Source organism: Condylura cristata, unplaced genomic scaffold, assembly GCF_000260355.1.
Source record: "Condylura cristata isolate star-nosed mole 26May11 unplaced genomic scaffold, ConCri1.0 scaffold00035, whole genome shotgun sequence".
NCBI lineage: Eukaryota > Metazoa > Chordata > Mammalia > Eulipotyphla > Talpidae > Condylura > Condylura cristata.
The window spans coordinates 1,229,642-1,239,846 of NW_004567136.1; the positions used below are offsets into that span (position 1 = coordinate 1,229,642).

The 10,205-nt window shown below is 44.5% G+C and overlaps 1 protein-coding gene across 1 annotated transcript in view; it reads right to left on the reverse strand.

The window, feature by feature from the left end:
* Nucleotides 1-3,668, reverse strand: part of RAB4A (RAB4A, member RAS oncogene family) — a 16,731-nt gene extending 13,063 nt beyond the window's left edge. The window contains exon 1 of the mRNA XM_012732749.1: nucleotides 3,583-3,668. The gene's annotated coding sequence lies outside the window, so the exon portion shown is untranslated. The remainder of the gene's footprint in view (nucleotides 1-3,582) is intronic.
* Nucleotides 3,669-10,205: the final 6,537 nt, after the last annotated feature.

A 10,205-nucleotide genomic window follows, 5' to 3' on the forward strand; every position in this document is an offset into this window, starting at 1 on the left:
CTTCTTGGGGATTGTCTTCCATTCAGTCATACACTTTCTCCCCAGCATTATCAACCTCTCCCTTTTTTGGCAGATTTCTCCATCAGCAAAATAAAATTTGCTCTGGCACCTCCCATCTTGATAAACAAGGACGCTACGCCAGACTCCCAGCCACTGGGAGCTATCATCCTCCCAGTTCCTTGTTCTCTACATTCAAATTCCTGTCTACCAGCCGCCTCCTTTCCTCCCCCCAGGGTGACGCCCCTCTTGCTACTCTGCAGAAACATCACGTGGGCAGGTGTCTGACGGAGGCAGTGGCATTTCTGTCCTTCCTTGCTCCTCTCTGCAGTTCCACCCCTCCCTCCCTCCCTCCCTCTTCTGCTTCAGCCCTGCTCAGAACGCAGCTCCCAAGGGCTGGGGCCTGGCTTCCCATTCTGACACTTGACTCAGATGTCATCTGCAGCCCAGATGACTTCTGCCTGATGAACACATCAAAACGAACATTTGTAGACAGTTCTCTTTGGTTCCTACCAGTCTGGGCCACCCCTGGGCCCTGCTCTGGGGGTGGGGGTGGGCTCTGCTGTCCACACTGCAACCTATGTTATCTTCCGCTCCTCTTTGTGACTCTGTCTCTATCTGGCTGGCAGGCAGGGTTTTCTTGCTGATAAACCATGTCCTGCAAGCTGCAGGTCCCCTGAGACCAGCACTGCCTCACCCAACAACGGGGCTCCGCCAGGACCCCTGCAGCTGCCACAGAGTCCCCACTGCCTCAGTGGCTCCTCCTTGAGGCACGCTGTGCTCCGGGCTAGGAGGTCAACCCCGGCGGCCAATGTGCGCTCAGCATCAGCCTCGCCTCTGTGCCTCTGGGCCGAAAGCTCCTTGAGAAAAGCCCCAGCAGTGAGGTTCAGGCAGCCTCCAGGTGGGTGGGAGCCAGGAGGTGCTGGAGGGTGGTCCCCAGAGCCAGGCAGCTCATCCCAGCTCAGTGTCCCCCTGGGCAGCGCTTCCCTGGGGAGCACTCCAGTCCTTAGAATAACCTGGGCACAGTAAAAACGGTGCTCTCCTGCGTCTGACCGGTTCTAATGAATTGTGCGGCTTTTTCCCCGAAGTAATTTAAACCATAGTAATACATGAGCACAGTGTTAAGGCTGAAGATCAAACACCCCCTGTCCTACCTCTACTTCCCTGTGAGGTTCCCCCTCACCACCAGGCGAGTACACCCCTTTGGGGTATTTTTTTCCCCCCTGGCTTAAGCCATTAAAAGAACACATGTCAAACACCTGTGTGCTGTGCTCTGCGCTGACTGTGGGCAAGCAAAACATGCGAAAATGTCTACTGCACTAACAGTTTTACTTTTCTGGGGTTTGCTCCCATTTTGCTAAAAAAATGCACCTGAAACGACTTGGTGACGAAGGGTTTACTGCTCCTGCCTTCCCTTTCCTGCCTCAGGTGAAGCAGCAGCATCACCTGACTGCCAGATGCTCCTGCCCGACCCCCCCACCCCCCCCCTGCTTCGGCCCCTCCCGGGGCTACCCCCCAGCTTCCAGGAAAGAGCGTGTGAGAGAAAACTTATTTCTCCCCCCGTCTTGCACATCTGAAGGCATGCTGGCTTTACTCCTACATTTACCCCTCATCTGGCTAAGGGGAGGATTTTAGGCTGGGGGGCACTTTCCGTGCTGAGCAGTGAAGGATGTGCTCACCCTCGCTGTCCATGGAGCAGTTTGATGTAATTCCCACATCTAATCCTCTACATGGGAACGTCACCCCTCTTTCCTCTTGGAGTCTTTTGTATCTTTTTTTTTTTTAAATTTATTTATGCACATCAGAACTGGGGTACAGGCCAGAGGTGTGGGGAGTGAGAGGATCCACCAGAGACTGAGTGGGGAGCAGAAGAGATATTGACACACACTGCTGAGGGGAGCAGCGGGCGAGACAGGAGAGGTCTGCGGCACCATGTGGGTCAGCTCCCTGGCTGGGGATTGAACTTGTGCCGCGGTGGCTGCAGATAGTTTCATAGTGCTGCGCTTTAACCCCTTGTGTCAACAGGGAGGCCCAATCTTTTGTATCTTCATCCCTGAGGTGCTGAAATCTCACACAACATGCCCAGGCCTGGGCATCTGGCTAAGGTGGGCCAAGTCTCTTCACTTGCTGCTCTCACTGCTTCCTCTGTGGGCCTCTCTTCTGGAACTCCTGAGTCAAGCGCTGAGGGGCCCCAGTGTTAACCTGCAAAACCCCTTACGTTGTCTCCCCCTTTGCCTCTCAAGATTCTCAGTTAACTTCCTAGATGTTATCTTGGCTGTTCTTTTTCAAATATGTTTTTGTTCTTATTATTGAAAATATAATCTCTGCTCTTATTTCTGAAAATATATTTTAGCGTTTTACCCCATTCCCCCATGTTCTGATTTTATTTCTGACTTTTCTTTATTTTAGGGGCTCCTTTTATTTTGGATGCTTTCTTTAAATGTCTGGCCAGCCTCAGCTGAGACAAGGGATGAAAAGGTCCACAGAAGCTTATGATATGTGGGCTGGAGGCTTCACTGTAAGATGCTGGATAGAAATTGGGCTGTTTTACAGTGAAACTCCAAATATGAGCATCTTTATTTCTTTTGGTGCTGTCTAGTTTTCTACAAAGAACAATCCTTTCTCTTGCTTGAGGCATTCTGGCTGCCAGCAAGTAGGGAGTAGGTGGGAGTGTTGTGGGGGTGACTGGTGGGGGGGTCAGTGGCTGTCGAATCTCCCTCTTTTCTCCTGAAGCGCCCTACTCTGCTGTGCCTGCCACCTTGGGTTCTATTTCAACTCAGAGTCTGAATCTCTCACTGTGCGCGTCTAGAGTTCCTTCAGCAGGGCGTCTAGAGTTACTTCAGCAGGGTTCTGGAGGTGAGATGATGTGCATGCTGGAATGAAATCTACCTCGTTTAATCTGTGCTTCTAGAGAAATTATTGTGAACAATTACTGGGCATTTAAAAGATGGATGTTTACCTAACCTTAAGTGAAAACACTTGCAGTGTGAGTGAGTTTATTTAACTGATTTTTGAAACTTAGTATCTGTTTAGTGTTGACTTTGTGTGCCTAGTTAAAAAAACACAACTAAAATATTAATCTATATTCTTATTTTAGTTTGCAGAGTTGTTAACATGTGCTCCTACCTGTAGTGAGCAGGGGGCATCATGCTAAACATCAACTATGACTGTAGTGTAATAAAAGTGTGGGGGAGACCATATCTTGTGGGTGATGTGTCAATCTTTAGAACATGCTCTCGTTAGGGGAAAACCAAACAAAACCCCTAAAGACACCTGACAAATTCTCCCTTAGAGAACAACTGCTTGTGCTACTTCTTTACCTTGATTTTAATCTAGAAGTATACTTGGAATATATAGTACCATGTCCTCTGAATGTACTCACTACCCACAAGGTAAGTTCACCTCTAAACTCAATTAAAATCGCTCAAAAGACATTCTAATGTTTTCTTTAGTAAGTTAATGTTACACGGAGTAACAAAACAACTTTGGTTCATCTTAAACTTCCAAGTATATGTATTAAGAGAATATAATTGATATTTCAAATTTGATTTTCAAATATTTTTACTGAGTTAGAGAAAAAGCTACCTGAATCGTTCTTGGCCTGCTGTATCCCATATCTGTAACTTGACATATTTACCACCAACGTTTATTATCTTTGAGCCAAATTCCACTCCTATTGTATGATTTGAGTCATCTTTGACTGAAAAAGAAAAAGAACAAGAGATTTAATTTTAGAACATTAAAGACAAAAGCTTACAGATCTAAATAAATGACACAAAAATTAAGGATTAAATCAATGGAAAATATAATTGCCATTAGCTGTTCATTTCTGTGATAGTCAGCTGATAAGAAGCAGAATTCACTGCAACAGAATTCACACAGTCCCAATTCTCAAGAGACAATAAAGTTTTTTCTCAAAAGCCCTAAAACAAACCATATACTTTAAAGCCCAGGCTTTGCGATGCCACAGCAAACAAGCAACATGCCTACCCTCCACCTCAAGGTGATCACAAATGGTGATTATATAAAATTCTGGGCACACCTTTAAGGGCTTACTGCCCAGACCTGCAGGTCAATCAATGAGGAGGAACTGACAGTTTCAGCCATTTGAATAGATCAGTCATCTAAAGGGTCAAAAGTGAAAAGAAGGAAAAGCATTGTGGCCCACACATAAACTTGATGGACACCAAAGACTAAGGAGAAAAGGGGAAGAGATGGAGTTACGGTGGGGGCCATGGATTTTACATTGCGCAGCCATTATTTGGATGAATTTGTTAGAGAAATCAATATTATCTGTTTGAATAGGCAGGAAAGCAAGAGAGTAATTTCTGGAATAAACTGTTAGTGAAAATATCTGTGATGATGAAAGGATAAGCTAGAATCAAATGTCTTGACTACATGGCCCACTGGACAGTTTCTGTCTTGGAAGTGTAGGACAAAATGCAGTTGTAGGAGAAATCAGAGCAGCCACCCACCAGTTGTGTTGTTTCCAGTGTGTGTGTATGTGTGTGTGTGTGTCTGTATGAGAGAGAGAGAGAGAGAGAGAGAGAGAGAGAGAGAGAGAGTGCTTAAAACTAACTATACCAACCTGCCACATGCCCAGTGGTAGAGAACTAATATGGACATTCTATTAGAACTAACAGTCAGGCAAACTTTGGAGGAAAAGTCTTCAAGGAGTGACAGCCAAGGCTCGGGCATCCTGACCTGACATGGCCACGAGACAGAGAGAGCCAAACCTTTCACTCACTGCTGTAGGCCACGGAGACTAACCAAGCACATGAGCAGGTCTCTGTCCTGAGGAGGAGGGGAGGATGAGCAAGGAGTTGGCCACAGAAAAGGGAGAGACTAAGCCACTTGGGCACCTGGCCTGAATGTCCTCTGCAGTCTTTCCTGAGATGGCACCATGCAAAGTTGTGGCAGCTTGTAAGGAAACCTGGTTCTCAGTGAGTAAATCCTCGTTATACTTATCAGAGCTGGTTCTGTGACCAGCTCATGCTGGGTTGACATCAATAAACGAAGCGTTAGTGACTAAAAGTTATTCTTTTGGTTGATGGAGACAGAAGTAGCAGAATGCATTTCTAGAAATTTATTTTTCAAAGCTCTTCGCCAAGACACCTGTGCTGTCCCCCACCATTTTACCCACCGCTCAAGCATCTTGTGCACTTGAGAAGCACTTCATGAAATGAAGCAAATGCGGTCTGAGCCTTGACCCGCCTGCCATGAAAAGGGTCGCTCTCCATCGTTCTTTACCCTACTATGAAAGTGCTGCTTACCCTAAGGACTTTATAGGCCGACAGTCTATTGCTATATTTCGAAACCAAAAATATCAACCTCCCTCACCAAAACAGTGCAAGTCAATGGCAAAAAATGGGTTCTGTGGTTAAAAGGCGTGGGTGTACATCTAACAAACTATTAAGTGTGCACCCCCAGCGCACATGCCAACTTCTCTAGACCTCTGTTTCTGTACCTGCAAAATAGAGCTGGTGGTAACCCCTGCCCTTCACTACAAAACAAGGCCTAAGGGCCAAACACCATCTTATCCTGAAGGTGGTAGGAAGGCTTCCAGGGTGGTGCCCTCTCCGGAGCTGGGATCCTTGACTGTCTTCCACATCACCATATTCTATCTTAGTATCTGGAAGATGTACAGTATGATTAACTAGATGTGGGACATTAAGCGACCATAAAATTAAATGCTAACTTAGTAAAATTCAACCTTATTACTAAGTGTTCAGGAGCACACTTGTAATGTTATTTCAAATATTTATCATTGATGAGCTTTCTTCTGACTCAAGATCTGGAAGACACATATCTGAGCCAGAGAGCACTGGCAGAAGAAGACATGCATGGAACACCGACCACTTGATGTCACTTACATTTCTTTTCAATAAACTGATGAAGTAAGCAAGACTTGCCAGTTCCTGCATTTCCAATAACCAAGAACTTGAATAAAAAATCTGAAAAACAAGAAGAGACTTTAAAAACAAGAAATTACTTTCAACAGGTGCTACTTATCTATTCTTAGACTACGAGCATAAAATATAATGAAATCTTTGTTCCTCAAGGTAACAATAAAAAAAGAGGGAGCTGCGTATATTGTGAAGATGGCCATTAGCCTATAAACTTACCAACCACCTTTTTGATATTTGATTTACATGCTGATTTTGTGACAGGTTTCAAACTGTGCTCATGGTACCATTTCCTTGGCAATGGAAAATTGAAAAACAACCCTGGTAATGAATAAAATCTGTCCCTCTGCTAGCCACTAGACAAATAAATAAGCCATGGCACGGTATGAAAAATCATGTCTTCTGTACAAAAGAAGAAACACGGCAGACTAAAAGCCCACTTCCTTTTTCTTTTTAAAAAACGGGTGTCAGTTCTCCCACGCTTGCAGATCATTGTGGTCTTGCTCCTGTTCCCGATCTGCCGCAGGAGAACAGCTTAGCCTCTTCAGCCCTTCAAGTGGGAAATGTGTCTCCTTCAATAAGGACAGAGCTGTAGTTTCTTCTCTACATAGTGTGACATATTTAATTTGGGATTTTATCTTCCATAAAATGCAAATAAAGGCTCTCCGGAATGGGATTTGCTTATTAGCATGATGTAGCATTGTTGCCTTGCAGGATGGTGGGGTGGGGAGCAGCACGGGATGAGCGCTAATACCCAAAGTGAGGAGAAGCCTAGATGGGCTTCCCAGGGTTGCAGTGTGTGGTCTCCACCTGAAGGCGCCTCATATTTAGTGGTATCAGGTACCAAGATGGGGCAGGTACATAGGGAGGCACATGTGTGGGGGGGTGGCCCTGGGGGATGAGCCAGGACGGGTGACGGGGTCTCCTCCTGGGGGCTCTGTGGTTCCTGCTAGTTGAGGCCTCGTATCTCTATTCTGATGTCTGCCGGCTGCTGCCAGCAGGTCCTCGCTCCCCACTGTGTTCCTCCTACCAGGCCTTTTGCCCTTGGTGAGAGGCCCCTGCAGACCCTATACGGAGTTGACAAGTATATTAAGACAATTAATTAACAAAGAGGAATTTAACTCCTAGGAATAAGAAAGAAAAAGATAAATTTCTAGAACGCATCTAGAAATTAAACAAAATTCAGTCATTGAAATTAAATAGCCAACGGCTGGTTAAAGAACAGAATGAACCAAAGAGCAGAATGAATACAACCGAAGAAGTGCTAGGTGGAAAATTTACAGTGCACAATGCAAATATTAGAAAAGCATCTTAGTACCTACCATCCAGAATCTAGAAAAGAGAGCAAAATAAAGCAAACGCGAGGGAGGAAATAACAACGAATGGTCATCAATGAAACCAAAACCAGAAAAATCTATGAAATGAGGAGCTGGGTGGTTGAAAGGCCGATAAAATGGACAAGCCTCTGGCAAAACTGCAGTGAACATAAGGAGCTCAGGCAGGTGCAGGAAAGACATGCCTGCGAGGTGGTCCGGACCCACAACGCGCTTTATTTGGGCAGTGTATGTCCTTGCGCAGGCTGCAATGGAGGGTGTCCGTGATGACAGAGCTTCTAGGTCAGGCACCCAAGGAGACTGGCTTAAGGGGACCTGTGAGGGAAAAGGCAGCCTGAAGGAGGATGGGCCTGTCCCGGTGATGCGCTCAGCAGCCCGTGGACAGCAGCATTCTGAGACCGCTGGTCACCCCAGTGTTAGTCTCAGCAAAGGTCAGCAGTGGTGAGTGCAGTCCCCCAGGGCAGGCAAAGCAGGCCGTCTCTAAATAGCTAGACTGCGCTTTCAACGGGCCACATTTGAAGCAACTGAGAATGTAAAAATTTGAGCTTGGCACTGACAGGCTTTGAACTAAAATCCCAGCTTGCTGTGAAGAAGAAAACAACATGGAACCACATCCAGAGGTTGTCTTTAACCCATTTATATAACCAAGACTGACAGGAAAAAAGAGAAGACACAAATAGCCAGTATCAGGCACAAAATGAGACATATCAGTACAGACACTGCAGTCATTGAAAGGCCAACAAAGAAAGAAAACAACTTCATACACATAAGTGTGACAATTTAGATGAAATCGACTAATTCTTTGAAAACACAAACTACCAGGACTCACCCAACACAAAACCGATCACTAATGTAGCCTTACAACTATTAAGGGAATAGAAAATGAGCATAAGACATATAGAGACGTGGAAAAGGAGAAATAAATGCAAGTAAGAACATGAAAATATGTTCAACATCATTAACTAATACTCAGGGAAATTCAAATCAAAACCCTAATGAAGTATTGCAACCCATCTATCAGAATGGCTAAAATAAATGAATAACACCACCGAACACTGGTGAGGATACACGCAAACTGAATCATTTACATATTACTGTTAACATAAAATGGAAGTGATACTCTAGAAAACAAACTTGGCAGTTTCTTAAAAAACTAAACATGCAATTACCATACAACTCAGAAATTGCACTCCTAGGCATTTACCCTGCAAGAATGAAGAATTATGTTCATGCAAAATCCCGAATGTGAATGTTTATATAGCATTAGTTGTAACCGTCAAAAACTGGAAAACAACCCAGATGTTCTTCAACAGGGGAATGGTTAAATTGACACATTCATAGCAAGGAGTACTATTCGGCAGTAAAGAAGGAATGAACTCTTGATACTACAATAATCTGAATGACCAGAGAAGTACACTGGTAAAAAGTCAACCCCGAAAGATAACACATAGTAGGACATTTTTATATGGCATTTTTGAAATTATAAAATTACAGAAATAAAGACAGAGTAGTGGTCACCAAGGAATGGGCAACAGGAGAGATCTCTATGGTCACAGAAATGTTCTGTACCGTGGCAACATGGTGTCCTGGGATCTGACTATACTTTCTCATAAAGTTGTATGTGAATCGATAATTTTAAAATAATATAGTAGTTTATTTTTACATCATTTTGTGCCGTTTCCCCTCTCAGTTGTCATCCCCATGGGCTTCCCATCACCAAATCACCCATGTGCCATCACCATAGTCTAGTGCACTTCCCCCCTCATTTTTTATCCCATTCCCCACTCTAACCCCATAAAATGGTATATAGTTGTTCATTATTATTATTATTTTCTCCCCAGGTCCTTTATACTCCTGCTATGAGTGAAACCATGGGGTATTTTTCCTGTGAATCGATAATTTTATCTCCATTTTATGAAAAAAAAAATAGGGATATCATCAAACAACACTAAGTTTACTGTGCACAGCCCTAAACTGAATGACCGCGCCATGTGGCTTGAGGAGGGCTGGCAGGCAAGCACAGCGCATCAGGTGAGGTTATTTCCTGCCGGGAGCTATCCGTGTTCGGCTCACACAGAAATAAATCAAACCCTACAATGGGTAGCAAATTATTCCTTGTAGGGTTACAAGTATCCAGCTTCATGAGGAATTTCAGTTAACACTCCTGTTTACGAGAGGCTGTGGGGGGATCACACACCTTGTTGCTGAGTCTCCGAGACGGAGCCCCACAGTCATCTGCAAAGGGGGTAGGTTAGGGGATAGTTTTATTTTTCTCTCCTCATAGGGTTTGAGGTTTGCTGGTTTGCAGCAATGGAGATCTTACACATCAAGCCCCCACCCACCACGAGATGTTAGCATTTGCGTGGGTTCTTCTACTCTGTCGGTTTTCCTGCCTACCTTTTGGCTTTCCTTGCTTAAAGCTGAATAATATAAACACTGCGTATCATATGTTTTTTGTGTCAAGTGGATGGGACTTAACAGCTACAGAATGCTTAACAGGAACAGGCATGTAGCCAGAGTAATTAATGAAGGAAACATGTCCAGGCCTATAAGACAACCAGATGTGAACTAGTGCCATGATTATATCTACTTTAATTGATATGGTGTGGTTTTATTATAATGGTCATTAATTAGCAGGCTCAAAATCACATGCAATAAATTGCATCCAATTTATGATAATCACATCCAACAGGAGTGAATGTGGGGAGAAAAGACCATATCACAAAATAGAAAGTCTAAAATGGACATGTGCTCTACTACTCGCATACTTTTGATTTTTCATGAGAAATATTAAATGCAGTGACAGGAGAGGTATCAATCAGACATCAGTCTGGGGAAAATGTCAGCCACTCAGACAACACACATAAAATTCAGACCAGGGGGCCCTCCCTGGTGGCGCAGCGGGTTAAAGCACTGCACTAAGAAGCTAAAGCCACTTCCGCATGAGTTCGATTCCCGCCTGCCCGGG